General features: G+C 42.9%; 1 long non-coding RNA gene across 1 annotated transcript in view; it reads right to left on the reverse strand.

Annotated features, from left to right (window-relative positions):
• Positions 1-340: 340 nt before the first annotated feature.
• Positions 341-16,007, reverse strand: part of LOC149456963 (uncharacterized) — a 129,019-nt gene continuing 113,352 nt past the window's right edge. The window contains exon 2 of the long non-coding RNA XR_016313769.1: positions 341-1,325. This is a non-coding gene — a long non-coding RNA (uncharacterized LOC149456963). The remainder of the gene's footprint in view (positions 1,326-16,007) is intronic.

Here is a 16,007-nt window from a genome sequence, read left to right on the forward strand (position 1 = left end):
ATTCCTGGAGTCTTCCCGCACCTGAGGTGCCGCGGGTGGGGTATACAACTGAGCGTAGATGTGAATGGCTGGACGCCCCGTACTCTTCTCTGGCTTTTTCCCGCAGGTGTGTGTATGACGTCTTTCCCAAATGCTAAATTTTTGTGTTCAGAAAGATTCACATCTATGGTCGTACAGCCCACCTGTGGCATTTTTGTGCTGAAAAAATGCTGGGAATTTTATCCTAGGCATTTTTTGTGCAAGTGGTATTAGTTCCACTTTTTTTTTTTCCTGCTACAGGGCGGCACAGGTGCGCAAAATCACGTACATACAGTATCTCACAGAAGTGAGTACACCCCTCACATTTTTGTAAATATTTTATTATATCTTTTCATGTGACAACACTGAAGAAATGACACTTTGCTACAATGTAAAGTAGTGAGTGTACAGCTTGGAGTCCTCTTCCACTCCTCCATGATGACATCACTGAGCTGGTGGATGTTAGAGACCTTGCGCTCCTCCACCTTCTATTTGAGGATGCCCCACAGATGCTCAATAGGGTTTAGGTCTGGAGACATGCTTGGCCAGTCCATCACCTTTACCCTCAGCTTCTTTAGCAGGCAGTGGTCGCCTTGGAGGTGTGTTTGGGTTCGTTATCTTGGAAATCTGCCCTGCGGCCCAGTCTTCGAAGGGAGGGGATCATGCTCTGCTTCAGTATGTCAGTACATGTTGGCGTTCATGGTTCCCTCAATGAACTGTATCTCCCCAGTGCTGGCAGCACTCATGCAGCCCCGGACCATGACACTCCCACCACCATGCTTGACTGTTGGCAAGACACACTAGTCTTTGTACTCAACTGGTTGCCGCCACGCACACTTGACACCATGTGAACCAAATCAGTTTATCTTGGACTCATCAGACCACAGGACACGGTTCCAGTAATCCATGTCCTTAGTCTGCTTGTCTTCAGCAAACTGTTTGCAGGCTTTCTTGTGCATCATCTTTAGAAGAGGCTTCCTTCTGGGACAACAGCCATGCTGACCAATTTGATGCAGTGTGTGGCGTATGGTCTGAGCACCGACAGGCTGACCCCTTACCCCTTCAACATCTGCAGAAATGCTGGCAGCACTCATACATCTATTTCCCAAAGACAACCTCTGAATATGATGCTGAGCACGTGCACTCAACTTCTTTGGTCGACCATGGCGAGGCCTGTTCTGAGTGAAACCTGTCCTGTTAAACTGCTGTATGGTCTTGGCCACCGGGCTGCAGCTCAGTTTCAGGGTGCCGGCATCTGTCTTCCGGGTTCCGTTCCCTGCGAGCGTCGGGACATACGGGGGACGGAACTGGCGGGAAATTTGAAAATTGTAAAAGTGACATTCACTAAATTCACTAAAATCACATAGTAAAACATTACTGTATCAAACCATTTCACATACATTTTGTCCCGAGTGCTTTGTCCTGCGCCCTGCCTACATTTTTACTGTTCTTTCTGCCTGGAAACTGAGAAGCGTCCATGGCGTCCAAAAAGCGTCCCTTTAGGTCAAAATCGGTTTTAGACCAGCTAGAGAACAGCGATAGTAAATCAGAACCACTTGCAGAATTGAGTGATAATGATTTGTGGGGAAATTCGTCATCAGACACTGAAAACGATTTTGCGACTTTGCTCAGTGATGTGCGAACTTGGCGCTATATTTCAAATTTCAGTGTTTTTGGTTTGATTATATTATTGAATTAAATTTATTATTAATATATTATTATTTTTTATGATTATTTATTAAATTATAATTTATGATTTCGTGTTTCAAATTTTAACATACCCAGGATGTTTACTAGACTCTTGTTTGGACAGATTTCTGAGTTATTCCTAAAAATTACAGGCCTACAATAAAAAAACTACATATTTCCATGCAAAAAAATGTACCGCTTTGCGCACAGAAATATGGACATAATCAGACCGCTAGGGAGGTTAAGGTTTGAGTTTTAATTCCTCTGCTATTTTATCTGAAACAAAAAATAAAAGTTTTGCCTTTAGATATTCTTTATTGAACGTGATATATATTAGCACATGAGACTTGCCAGCGTGCTATTAAAAAGGGTGTTGGCAGGTTTCTTTTAACTGCCGCAAGCAGCATCAAAGAGGAGGTGAGTGAGAGGTGCTTTTCCTCCAAATATTTTCCCTTGCCTTGACACACACTCAAAATGCTCCAAAGACAGCCAAAGAATTCTCTTGTTAATTTTTTTTTCTTTGTCAATTTTGACATGCAGAAAATGTCCATCGGACCTCACCCTTGCCTGTGAACCTGGATTACCCAGAATGCCTGAGAAAATATAAAGTGTTTCTACACCCAGGACCCTGCATTCACTCTATCTGGTCTCCTACAGTACACAGAACACGGAAATGCAATTATTTTAGTAAATATTAACTGCTAAATGACTTTTCTCATCAGCGGTTAGCAGTCTTATGACTTGTAGCAGTGTTCAGCAGACCACTGGTTAAAGACTGTAGTTTTAATTCTCCCCTGATTGTCCTATGAGGCTTCAGGACCCCTGACTCTCTGTCTGGACAGTGCTGATTGGCCCTGTGCTGATCACATGCACTCTTCCCAAGAAAAAAAAAATTATCTAGCAATACACACCAAACTGAGCATGTGCAGCTTGCCCCCAAGGCTCTGTTCTATCAGGAGATGGATCGGGGACACTAGAAGCAGGGGAGGATCAGAGAAGTCAGGATCATACAGCCTTTTTACACAATGCAGAGGATTAACCCCTCAATTTCTACAATAAGTATAACAAGCATGCTTTACTGCATATATAGACTGATTTTACTTTGGGTTTAGTAACATTTTAAGATGGTCATGCACAGATTTTTTTTTTCATTCAGCTCACAGGCTCCTTATCTATGCCACTCTAGCAAAGGACTACAGAACACCTCCCAGCCTTGCAAAGGCAATTGAAGCTGTGCAACTTTCCAGCATGATATGCTGAATTTGTGGCTACTTCCCTGAAGAAGAATTTCATGCAATAATAATTTGGAATGTGCAGGATATTTCCACTGAAAGGACTGACTGTGGAAGTACATCTACTACAGCAGAGACCTAACTGGATTTACCACACCGTGCAAAAGAATGTTTTCTCATTCATAAATGTATCATGCAACTATACGTATATATGTGAAGAAGACACAATGCTTTTAAACAGGGTCCTATTTTTGGCTGTTTTTTATATTTGTGTAGCACTACCCCTGTAGGAATTGTTGAGTTTTGGGTCTCCCTATAGCCCCGCACACCCAGGCAACACACATTTTCCACATCAACTTGTATCCAGGAGACAGTACCCAGTCCTTGGGCTTTTTTTGAGGTTTTATTAGGGGATTTAGAACTTGGATAGGGTTAGGGGTGTATGAAATGCCCAATGGAACTGAGAAACCAAGGACAACTTCTTGAACTATGTACAAATGATTACAGCAATCTCTTTTGGACAGCTAGCCAGCATCTCCTGTAGTACCACCCCAGACCCTAGATACTCCTTATCCAGCTGTTCTGTCCCTGAGCAGGGGATCCAGTGTCTGCCACATAAACGGTGAAACAGTCCTGGGTAGCAGGCTAATCCAGTTTCCCACTAGAGTGCCTCCTTTCCCTATCTGGCCCAGGGAGTGCAGGTCTACTCACTCAATCCTTCTCCTATGTTGCTGGTGGGTCGGTGATTGCTACCAGGCCTTTTAGCTGGGCCGCTCTTTACCTGCCTTACAGCTGGTCCTCTCTCAGGGGGTCGGTGAAGTCCTGAGCTTCCCTCCTTCCAAGGTCCTCTGCCTGTAGGTGAGCCCCTCTTCATCTGGGCCCCCTCACAGGCTCCTGCCTCTAGCCTAACATCCTCCTCAATTCCTCTCCAACTCCTCCAACTCTCCTGCAGCTGAGCACGCTTGGTTTCTCTTAAAGGATATCCTTGCCCCTTGCCAAGCCTCCTGTTGGGGATTGGCCAGGATCCTCTAAGAGCACAGACCAGCCACTCCTCAGATCCGCCCACTGCTTCTAGATCTTTTTCCAAAGTTCTAGAGCAGGGGGAAATTCCAGAGGGCTGGTTTGCAGAGCCCCTCAGCTCTGACCACAATTTGAACCCTGCTAGCCATCATACCCTGGCTACTACTAAGCCCTCCTAGGTAACAATCAGAATCTAGCTCCCCCTAGCTGACTAGGAGGGTGCTACATTTGGAATAAAATGTAAAATTTATTTTATATAATTATTTTGTATTGTTTAATTTCTTAGGTTGCATCTAAAAGTTCCAATAGATCCCAATCAGATCCATCTAAATGGAAGGGAAGCAGCCTTGTTTGGTTTAGCAAAATGGACCTGAACGGACACAGGTGTAGGTGGATGTAAACAAATGACTATCTGTTTACATCACTCACCCATAGACATACTTTGTGGTTCAGTCTGGATCCATCTGAACAACTGACAGACAGATCTAGACTGAACGCCTGTGTGAAAGGACCCTTAGGGTTTACTTATCTTTTAAACATCTCCGCTCATTTCTTGTTAACTTGTGGTTATGTTAGAATGAAATAATGTCTCTTCCGTCATTTCTGACATATGGCTCTATCGCTGGGATAAAGGGAACCTGTCAAGATAGTGATATAAAGATCAATTATGGGTAATTTTTTTTTTTAAGATACAAACTCCATGGCTGTCATCCTTATCATTGCTTTACTAATTGAGTCACTAACCTAGAACAACTACATACCCAATAAAGTGTTGGAACACCTGAGATACAGATATTTATTGCAGGTCAGAGAATCACTGTGTAGCAGGGCAGGACTGACAACTCAAGGGGCCCCCGGGCAATAGGTGATCATGGGGCCCCTGTGTCCTCGCCCACACTCAAACTACATCCAAAAAAGCCTATGAAAGGTACCAGGGACATCTCATGGGGCCCCCTACTGACCCTGGGCCCTCGGGCACTGCCCGAGTGCCTGAATGGTCAAACCACCCCTGCTGTGTAGTAATAATAAGGATGGGCACTTACTGGCAGCCCGGTTCATTACTGGAGTCTTTTGTGCATTGCTATTGATATATGAATTTCACACAGAGCTGATTAATGTGCTTAAAGGGTATTTAAACTCGAAAGCCCTTCACACTTAAAAAGCATACATGTTACCATACATGGTGTCACATGGGTTGTATTAAGGCAAGCCATTCGTTTTAAACAGGCTTTCCATGCACAAGAATGGACAAAATTACATACAGCAGCATTTTTTCCAATGTAGCTCACCACAACACATGGTAGTGCATTATCATGAGTTCTGGTGCACTGTAATGCACATGTGTTGGTTGGCAATTCAAAATGAATGCCATCAGATTGTACAAATGCAATTAACAGCATACCTTGAATATGCTCACATTGTGTTTATATGATCCACTGCCTTATCAAGTCTGTTGGCAGCTTTAAGGAACATTCTGCATCAGAACATTGACATGTTTTTGTACACAGGGTCCCACGGTGTGGAAAAGTATTTAATTAAATATGTTTTAAAAGAATAAGAAATAGAACAAATAACTATGCAAATAATGTTGGGTTTAATACTGTGTTGCCATATGAAGCGAGGGGTTGGTTGGTTTTGTAAGAATGAAATTGCTACCAGACAACAATGACAAGCTCTTTTTGAAGATCTCTGATCTCACTGCTGGCCTTCGTTGCATCCATGTTTATCTATTCAGCCATCAATGAGTCCATCCTTCCTTCCTTCCATATATCCATCCATCTGTTCCTCTGGTCTACCACCCATCCTTCCATCCATCCATCAGTCCGTTTGTCCTTTCATCCATCCTTCTTTCCCTCCTTTCTTCCTTTCATCTATCTATCCATCTATATATCCTTCCTTTCATCCATCAGTCCGTCCATCCTTCCATTCATCGATCCATCCTTCTTTTCATTCTTACATACATCTTTCCTTCCATCCATCCTTCTTTCCATCCCTTCATCCTTTCTTCCTTCCATTCATCCTTCCATCCTTCCTTCTATACAGTATATACATCCATCCATCCATTTGTCACTCTGTCCTGCCACCCATCCTTCCATCCATCTACCAGTCCATCCTTACATACATCATTTCTTTCATCCATCCTTCTTTCCATTCCTTCATCCTTTCTTCCTTCCATTCATCCTTCCATCCATCCTTCTATATATCCATCCATCCATCTATATGTCACTCTGTCCTGCCACCCATCCTTCCATCCATCCATTAGTCCGTCCTTCCATACATCATTCCTTCCATCCATCCTTCTTTACATCCCTCCATCCTTCCTTCCTTCCTTCCATTCATCGTATATGTATCCATCCATCCGTCTATTTGTCCTTTTGTCCTGCCACCCATCCTTCCATCCATCCATCAGTCTGTCAGTCCTTCCATACATCGTTCCTTCCATCCCTCCTTCCTTCCATTCATGCTTCCATCTATCCATCTATATATCCTTCCATCCATCCATCAGTCCGCCTGTCCTTCCATTCATCGATCCGTCTTTGCTTTCATTCTTACATACATCCTTTCTTCCATCAATCCTTCTTCCGATCTCTCCATCCATCCTTCCTTCCTTCCTTTCATCCTTCCATTTATATATTTATCCATCCATCCGTCCCTCTGTCCTGTCACCCATCTGTCCATCCATCCGTCCCTCTGTCCTGTCACCCATCTGTCCATCCATCAGTCCGTCTGTCCTTACATCCATCCTTATTTCTATCCCTCCATCCTTGCTTCCTTTCTTCCACTCATCCTTCTGTCCATTCCATCCACCCAGGGGCAGACTGACCATTTGGAAACTCGGGCACTGCCCGAGGGCCGGGGTCAGTAGGGGGCCCCATGAGATGCCCCTGAAACCTTTTTCATAGGCTTTTTTGAGTTTGGGCAAGGACACAGGGGCCCCATGATCCCCTATTGCCCGGGGGCCCCAGGAGTTGTCAGTCCGCCCCTGCATCCACCCATCCCACTAGGATGACTTTGTTGGAATCCTTAGAGCACTTCAAACCTTGGAATCATTTTTTCGTGACCCCATGTTTGAAATGAGTACCAGAGTGGAGATATTATTCTTTTTTTTTAATAAGGCATCAACTAAATATGCTGCGTTCTACAGTAATAAAAGAGAGCAAATTATAGACTCCTCCAGACAAGACACATGACACCGAAGGAAAGCCCTGCCCATAAAAGCTTAAAATCTAAGTGATAGTTAATGAGCTTTCCTCTCTCCTCGCCATGATAAAGGTTTATTAACCTCTACTTCACCAGTGCCAATGCAAGGGGCAATCTCCTCTCTGCCGTGTCTCTCCTATGACATTCAAGGGTCAATATTGCAGTGTAGGGTACTCCTAAATATTCCAGTACATGCAAAGATGAAAAGGTTAATGGGAGTTATTTACTAAAACTGGAGAGTGCAAAATTTGGAGCAACTCTGCATAGAAACCAATCAGCTTCCATGTTTTATTGCCAAAGCCTAACTGAAAAAGCTGAAGTTAGAAGCTGATTGGCTACCATGGCACAACTGCACCAGATTCTGAGTGCAACAGTTTTAGTAAATCCCCCTAGGGGTGTCTGGTATCAGTTCAGTATACAAGGCTCCTGGGTATTTTAGTCTATGTAGGGATGAGAGGGTTAATAATGCCAGTATTATCACTAATGGCCTGCGGAGACATTAGAGAGTTAATTATTTTAGGTAGTATTGGAGGTTCCTCGATATGTTAGTCTATGCAGAGATGAGAGGGTTAATAAGATCTGCCCTTTCATTGCTGGGTGTGAGAGGCTCCTGGGATATTCCAGCCTGCGGGGCCCTTCTTCTAACACTGTAATAAAATCTGCTATAGACACATGATCTGACGTGTTGGTTTTTGCCCAACCCAGAAGAGCTGAACCCGGGAATACAGAGAGCTGGATCTGTATGTGAATTTCTGTGAATCCTCTGCCAGCCTGTCCAACTGTCCAGATCCCTTAATCATATACACCAAGAGGTCTATTTAAGGGAAAACTTCATCGAAAACATTTTTTTTTCCAAAAATGTATTTTTCATGGATGTTGGCAAGTTGACTCCCATGCTGGCACCTTGTATTTGGGGGATTGGGGGATATCAAAATTCCCAGCTGCACCCTATTGTTGCCATATCTTCAAAGCAAAAGGATGGTGTCAGGTGGCATTGTCTATTACTAATATTATGCAGGATTTATATAGCACCAACAGTTTGTGGAGCACTTTAGAAAGAAGGACAGTACAATTACAATAGAGTTCAATACAGAAGGAATAGAAGGGCACTGCTCATGGAGCTTACAATCTAAAGTGTCTATGGTGTGGCAGCACAGGGCATCATTCTGAGTTGGCACCAAAACTTAGATTTCCAGTTAGGATGCATCTTCTAACCACGCCAACCCTTTCCTTGTCTTCTGAGCAATATTAGCTGTGACCTTTTTAGTAGAAAGATGCGATGTGTATTCTTTGCTGAGCTGCCCGTGGAGAATCAGAAGCTGGCATTGGGTAGCATTTTCTTTGTCCTTTTTTACTTTGTTAGGACATAAGTAAATATAAAATAATTCATATTCAACCAACAGGTGACAAGATACCAGTAAAAGCAGCAGGTTTTTCGAGGCTGCTTTAGAGTTGACATGTGAATTGGAAGCAGAGTAACTAGATTACATATACACTCACTGGCCACTTTATAAGGTTCACTTTGCTAGTATTGATTGGACCCCCTTTTACCTTCAGGAATACCCTAATTCTTTGTGGCATAGATTCAACAAGGTGTTGGAAACATTCCTCCAGGGGCAGACTGACCATTTGGAAACTCGGGCACTGCCCGAGGGCCCGGGGTTAGTAGGGGGCCCCATGAGATGCCCCTGGAACCTTTTTTATAGGCTTTTTTGAGTTTGGGCAAGGACACAGGGGCCCCATGATCCCCTATTGCCCAGGAGCCCCATGAGTTCTCAGTCCGCCCCTGCATTCCTCTGAACGTTTAGTCCATATTGACATGAGTTACTGTTGCCTTTCTATCATCTCAAACCAGTCTGCCCATTCTCTAACCTCTGACATCAGTAAGGCATTTTCATCCACACAACTGCCACTCACTGGATATTTTCTCTTTTTCAGAACATTTTCTGAAACCCTGGAGATGGTTGTGCGCGAAAAACCCAAACCCTGCTTTATTAGGTACACGGTGTGGTCTTCTGATGCTGTAGCCCATCTGGTTCAAGGTTCGATGTGTTGTGCATTCAGAGATGGTATTCTGCATACCTTGGTTGTAATAAGTGGTTATTTGAGTTACTGTTGACTTTCTATCATCTCATGCCAGTCTGCCCATTCTCCTCTGAACTCTAACATCAGCAAGGCATTTTCATCCAAACAACTGCCTCTCCCTGGATATTTTCTCTTTATCGGACCATTTTCTGTAAATCCTAGAGATGGCTGTGTGCTAAAAACCCAGTAGATCAGCAGTCTTTGAAATACTCAGACCAGCCCATCTGGCACCAACAGCCATGCCATGTTCAAAGTCACTTAAATCCACTTTCTTCCCCATTCTTTTTTATAATTTACTTATTTATTTTTTCTAGTACAAAGAGGAACATCTTATTACATAAATAAACCCAATTCCCCTTCCCCATTCTGATGCTCGGTTTGAACTTCAGTAAGTTGTATTCACAACATCTAGATGCCTAAATGCATAGAGTTGCTGTCATGTGATTGGCTGATTAGCAATTTGTGTTACCAAGCAATTAAACAGCTGTACCTAATAAAGTGGTTGGTGAGTGTATAGTGCACCTCTGTAGGAGTTGCTAGTGAATTTGGTCCAATTTGCCCCTTAGAGCAAACAAAGGCAGGAATACAGTATTTTCTTCACACTTCCACTGGCTTCAAAGAACAGGGTTTCTTTTTGGGGTTTTATTGGGAACAATGAACTTGGATAGGGAGAAGGAGCATGGGATACTCTGTAGAACTGAATAACTCGAGGACTCCTCACTTCTGGTTGCACTTCACACAACAAGAATGCCTCATAGGATCTCTATGCTGACATGACTAGTACTCCTTTCAGAATTTAAAAGCTACACTAATGCAGGCCATAGATGGGTCGAAAATCGATCGTTAGTGGGCTATTTGTTCGGCCGTTTTTCGGTATTTTGGCAGATTTTTTTTATCGGTGAAGTTGGAAAAAAAATCAGCCGATTTTGTCGATTGGCCGATTTTCGCGGCACTGATGGGCAAATCGGCCGATTTTTTACCGATAAAAAAATCTGCGCATGAGCAGTGACCTGCAAGAGGAAGACAAAAAGAAGAAAAAGAAGAGGAGGAAGAAGAGGAGGAGGAGGAGGAGGAGGAAGAAGAAGAAGAGGAGGATGAAGAAGAAGAGGAGGATGATGATGAAGAAGAAGAGGAAGAGGAGGAGGATGATGACGAAGAAGAAGAGGATGATGACGAAGAAGAAGAAGAGGAGGATGAAGAAGAAGAAGAAGAAGAGGAGGATGAAGAAGAACAAGAAAAAGAAGAAGAAGATGATGAAGAAGAAGAAGAGGATGATGATGATGATGATGATGAAGAAGAAGAGGATGATGATGAAGAAGAAGAGGAAGAAGGATGAAAAATAAGAGGAATTCCAGTACGGCAAAAAGTGTCCCTGCAGAGAGCTCCGCTATTTCTTTGACAGTTCCTTGACATTTACAGCGGTTGCAACATTGTATCTATTTGTTTCCAAATAAAAACATCTGTATCCTAAATGGATACAAATAGATACATTGTTGCAACCGCTATAAAAGCTCTCTGCAGGGACACCTTTTGCCGGCTGTAGACGGGATGAAAATTGGCCGATTTTTTTTTACCATTGCTGGTAACGTCGGCCGCTTGAACGACCGATTTTTCATTTTTTTAAAAGAAAAATTGGCCGTTTTTCTCCCCGTCTATGGCCTGCATAAGTCTCTAACTCTTCAGCACTGGGGTCATTCACTTACATAACCACAGGATCATTGGTTATATCTTGTTAATATCCGCCAGGCTTTTCCTAGTGAGGGATATATACACTATCACCATCATAGGACAGCTGGACTCTTTCCCACCAACTTCTTCCTGGTCTCTCTCCAGTGAGCTTCTCCTGACCCAACTTGATCTAAGAGCTCAAGCTTTCTAATAGGCCCCCCAGCTAAGCCTAGCTGGGATCTCGGAATCTTCTTAACAGCTTCTTGTAGAAATCTCCCCCAGCACAGGGGTATCTTCCAGTGGAACTGGACCCAGGAACTCCGCACCCTGATGCTTTGGCTTTAGACTATTTATGGGCTCTCTCACAGCCCACTGGGCACACCTTCCCTGGGATTGGCTGAAGTCCTATAAATATTCAGGCTGAACACCCTGTTCTTCCTCCTAATATGATTCTAGAATCCTCTAGAAGACAAGGGGAAGTAATGGCAGCAGCCTGTGAGACACTGAGCAGCCCTTATTAATCAGCCCCTGCTCCTCTGATTGCAGTGCCACATACCATGCAGAATGAGTCATAGAGAAGGAGAATATCCCTCCTCTCTCCTAGCAGATATTGGGCCATCTGGTTTACTCAGTTATATACACAGGGTGCATTCAAATATGCACATGGTGCTGGGTTTTCTCACTGTGCTTGTTTATTATATAAAGATTGTATAGAAATAATTCAATTGTCTACTTTCAAAAATAAAATAACCAAAAACCATTATACATTCCCTTTATTAGAAAGCAATGTTTATTTGCCTCTCCGTGTAAAGTGGACGCAACAGAGAGATCAGAATACATACACTGGAGTCATAGAGAAGGAGAATTTCCCTCCTCTCTCCTAGCAGATACTGGGCCATCTAGTTTAGTCAGTTACATGTACATAAGGTGCATTCAAACATGAAGATTGCGTTTCTTTATAAAGATTGTGTGTAAATATTTAAATTAAAATATAGTGCCATTCAATAATGGTGCAGCGCTAAATATTATTAAAATTATGACCATAAATCTGATAAAAGGGTACTAGATAAAAGTTTGTAAATGAGCATAAAATAAATAGTAAAACAGTTCAAAGGTGACTTTCAGTGCTCTTAAGGTGCCTGTTTATCCCGGTGGGTCGGTGCTTGTGCAATATTTGTGGAAGAATTGCGCACTCACTAGACGCGCAATATAAATGCGCCTGTAAACATAAATCCAGATGTCCTCAGGGTAAGCCAGGAGATGGGGTAACTTCCCTCTGAAGGGTAGGATGGTACATCAAATGGATCCTGGGGATTTACTGGTGATCTAAAACAGCCAGAGCTCCCCTTAAGGGCTGAGTGGGTGCTGCTCTCTGGATATGCAGGAGAATCCCTCTCTGGGTACTGGGATGGATCTTTCTCTTGTGCAGGGCGTCTGAAATGTAATACTCCACCTCACGCCGCTCCACACAACACTTCCTCCGGCGACACTACGACGAAGGACCCCTGTGCGAATACTAATTGGTGAACTTCGTGCAAAAAATGACAGGTGCTCCTCTGCTCAATCGGTGCCCCACATGGATGTGCACTCACCGTTAGCCATGGATCACCTATCTCTAGGTTAGTCTTAAGCGCCTGGTTTGGGACTAGCCCAATGCACGATGGCAAGAATGGCACCAATATTCATTCCTGAGAATCATGCGATCTGGCTGATAGTAACCAATAGGATGATGACCAGTGTGGATATAAATGACAGTGTAGTTTCAAAAGAGCCTTTTTAAACTTTCTCCTCTCCTCCCAGGCAGTAAACCAAGTTTCAGCATGTGAACAGAAACAAAAGCAAACATCCCATAGTGTAAAACCATAAAAAACTTTAATGATGGGGAGAAATTATAAGAATAAAACTCACAAAAAAGTGCCTATAACCTGGCACTCAGTGTATTCAGCCTTGCTGCCTGTGAATAGGAACCAATATGGCACTTCCTGATGACAATCCATTGATCGAAACCAATCGAGGTTTGAAGACGCAACTTCTGCTGACGTCATTTCCACCATTTGGTTCGCATTGCCATCTTGGTTCCTATTCAGAGGCAGCAAGCCTGAATACACGGAGTGCCAGGTTATGGCAACATTGCTTGTGAGTTTTATTATTATAATTTCTCTCCATCATTCACAACAGCCTTGTACCATGTGACAAGCTGTGACCAATCACAGCTCGCACAGTATTTCTCAATGGCTGCCGGAATGCAGCCAGAGAGAAGGAGCAATTATTGCTCTTACAGCCTTTATGGGTGTAAAAGCAATCAGTGTAAAAAAAGAGAAAAAAATCTTCATCACCCCCACAAGTAATACAGTGTCACTATGGTGACACTATACTGCAAGGGTGACAGTATGTAAAAAAATAAATAATAATAATATAAAAAAGTAAAATAAAAATGTTTTTTTTTATTATTAGTTTTGGTTATAAACTAACTTGGGTTATTTTTTTTACTAAAAATATAGATGAATACATGTCGGCCAAGATTTATGAAAAAAGATTATGCATTTGCAAAATTTTATAAGAAAAACACTTTTTTTCAATATTTTTGGTCTTTCATTTATGTAGAAAAAAAATCTAAATCCCAGTGATGAATAAATACCACCAAAATAAAGTTGTATCTGTCTCAAAAAAAATGCTAAAAATTCATATGGATAAAGTTTTGCGTGACCACCCAATTCTCATTCAAAGTGTGATAGCACTGAAAGCTGAAAATTGGCCTAGACAGGAAGGGGGTGAAAGTGTCCAGATGTGAATTGGTTAACTTCACATCAGAAGTCCTTCACATTGGAGGATTTCCCATCATATCAGAGGCCCCCCTCACATCATAGTTCACATCAGAGTCCCCTGTCACTACAGAACCCCCCCCCCCAATCACACAGTCCCCCAACACACAGCCTCCCATCACCGAGTCCTTGAATCGCACAGTTCATTTATCACAGAGCCATTGGTTGTAGTTGGCCTGCCTGCACCATGGCAACCCATGGCGCTGGTCCAGGGGTCTCGTGCTAGCTGCACCTCGGGGGAACCCAGATGGCACCCTGATATTGAGAAGCACTGCCAGAGAGGAAGCCTATGCTTAAAGCGAGTTACCTAGCAGGATCACTTTTAATATAAAAATGACCATCCCCTAGTGACATATTTGGTATATTAGGGGAAGAAAAATATTATTTTCTAATTAGGGCAATGATGTCACACAGAAGATTGGGAGCATTTGCTGATGGAAAGTCCTTTCAGCTGCTTTATGAGATTGATTTACTGAAGGCAAATACACTGTGCACTGCAAGAGCAGTTGCGCTAAATCTGAGGGGAATCTCTGAAGCGAGGTGAAGCTCTGCTGATTTCTGTCATCCAATCATGTGCAAGCAAAAATGTGATTTTTTTTAATTTTTCTTGCATGTTCCCCTTAGGGCAACTGCACTTGCAGTGCATGGCCTATTTGCCTTTAGTAAATCAACCCCAATGTGTTCAATGGGCAAACTGATCCACATAATGCACAGACTTTACAGCAAATATGAAACGTCAACCCTACGGTCTTTTATTTGGCGGATAAAGCCTAGTTTTATGGAGGTCCCGTGTTCCTAGCTCATATGTGTCAATATTTAAACTTTGGTTCTTGTATATGGCCACTATCCTCCATTCATTTGCTTTATCTCATCAAGGCTTCATCAGGAAAAAAAAACATAACCAAAAACACCATCGTGCAATGGGGAACTTTACCTTTCTATTATTTGTAAAATGCACTGTTATGAAGATGTAAAGGAAGGAGAGGACAGAGACAGAGGCCCCTCCATCACATCGGAGGTCCCCATCACATCAATCACATCAGAGGTTCCCGATCAAATCAGAGGTACCCCATCAAATTAGAGGTACCTATCTTGTAAGAGGTGCCCCCTTTACACCAGTCTTCCCTTTCACATCAGAGGTCCCCCATCACATCATAAACAAGTCATCAAATCAGAGGTCCCCATACTGAAGGATGTGGTGCTCTCCCACCACATTGAAATAAGAGAAGACATTAACAGCTTGTATTTTGCCATTGCAACTCAAGTTACACATTTAAAAACAATATATATATATTAAAATAAAGCTAAACTTCAGGCAAATATAGGAGACACTAATTAATGCAGCTCTATAATGAATTATTTGTCCCAACTTTTTTTTTTACGCAAACATTGTAAATATGTGAACTTCATTTGGTATCACTCTCTTGCAATCTACTGTACAGTAGAGCTCAGACTGGAAATGGGAGAAACATCATATGGAAGCAATCAGTTGTGTTGCAGTGCAGATAGCATGCTGGTAGAAGAAGAGAGCAGAGTGATAGAGAAATCAGCTCCTCAGTCTGCTGCTTCTCTTTTTATTGTCCAGTCACATAGTGGTGGGAAGAAGACCTCTTAGGGTCAATTTCTACCACTGAGTTGTGGTAAAGCACATTATGTGCTATGGTACGTTGCAGTACCATTCATGTTGAAAGGCACCTCAATGCACCTCCATAAGCCACCTGCATTCCAGAACTCCTACAGGAAACATACAACCATGCATTGGGAGACTATAGAAAAGACCTTGTGGCATCACTCCAAGCTGAGAAGTAAAAGAGAGTAACCCTGCCGGTATATGAAGAGAGGGAGCAACGTCCCAGAATGCTTCCAGTGGCTCTGAAGTAGTGTGGGGAGGGACGCCGCTCTAACCATTACTGGGCGTCTGATGTGTATAGGATAGAATGGACTCAGTTGCTGCTCCAGACACACCCACTGACAAGTTTTGTTGTGCCCATCGGGACTTGGTCACAGACCAAGCTACCATTGTTTGGAGCGAAACGCGTCAATAGGTGTGGATGGAGCAGCAACTGAGGCCATCCTATCCTCTATACACACCAGACTCGCAGGGCTGGTTAGAGCGGTGTCCGTCCCCACACACAACCATGTGTTATCATGCATTGCATCTGAAAAAATTGGTGCTTTTCTGTTTTTTTGAGCAGTTAATTGAACGGGCTAGTTTAATGCAACACAGGTCAATCAACAGATGTAAAAAGATCTAAATGGGTCATAAGTGTTC

The sequence above is a fragment of the Staurois parvus genome, unplaced genomic scaffold (assembly GCF_062004578.1).
Source record: "Staurois parvus isolate SC_StPar_1 unplaced genomic scaffold, SC_StPar_1.0 ptg000340l, whole genome shotgun sequence".
Taxonomy (NCBI): Eukaryota; Metazoa; Chordata; class Amphibia; order Anura; family Ranidae; genus Staurois; species Staurois parvus.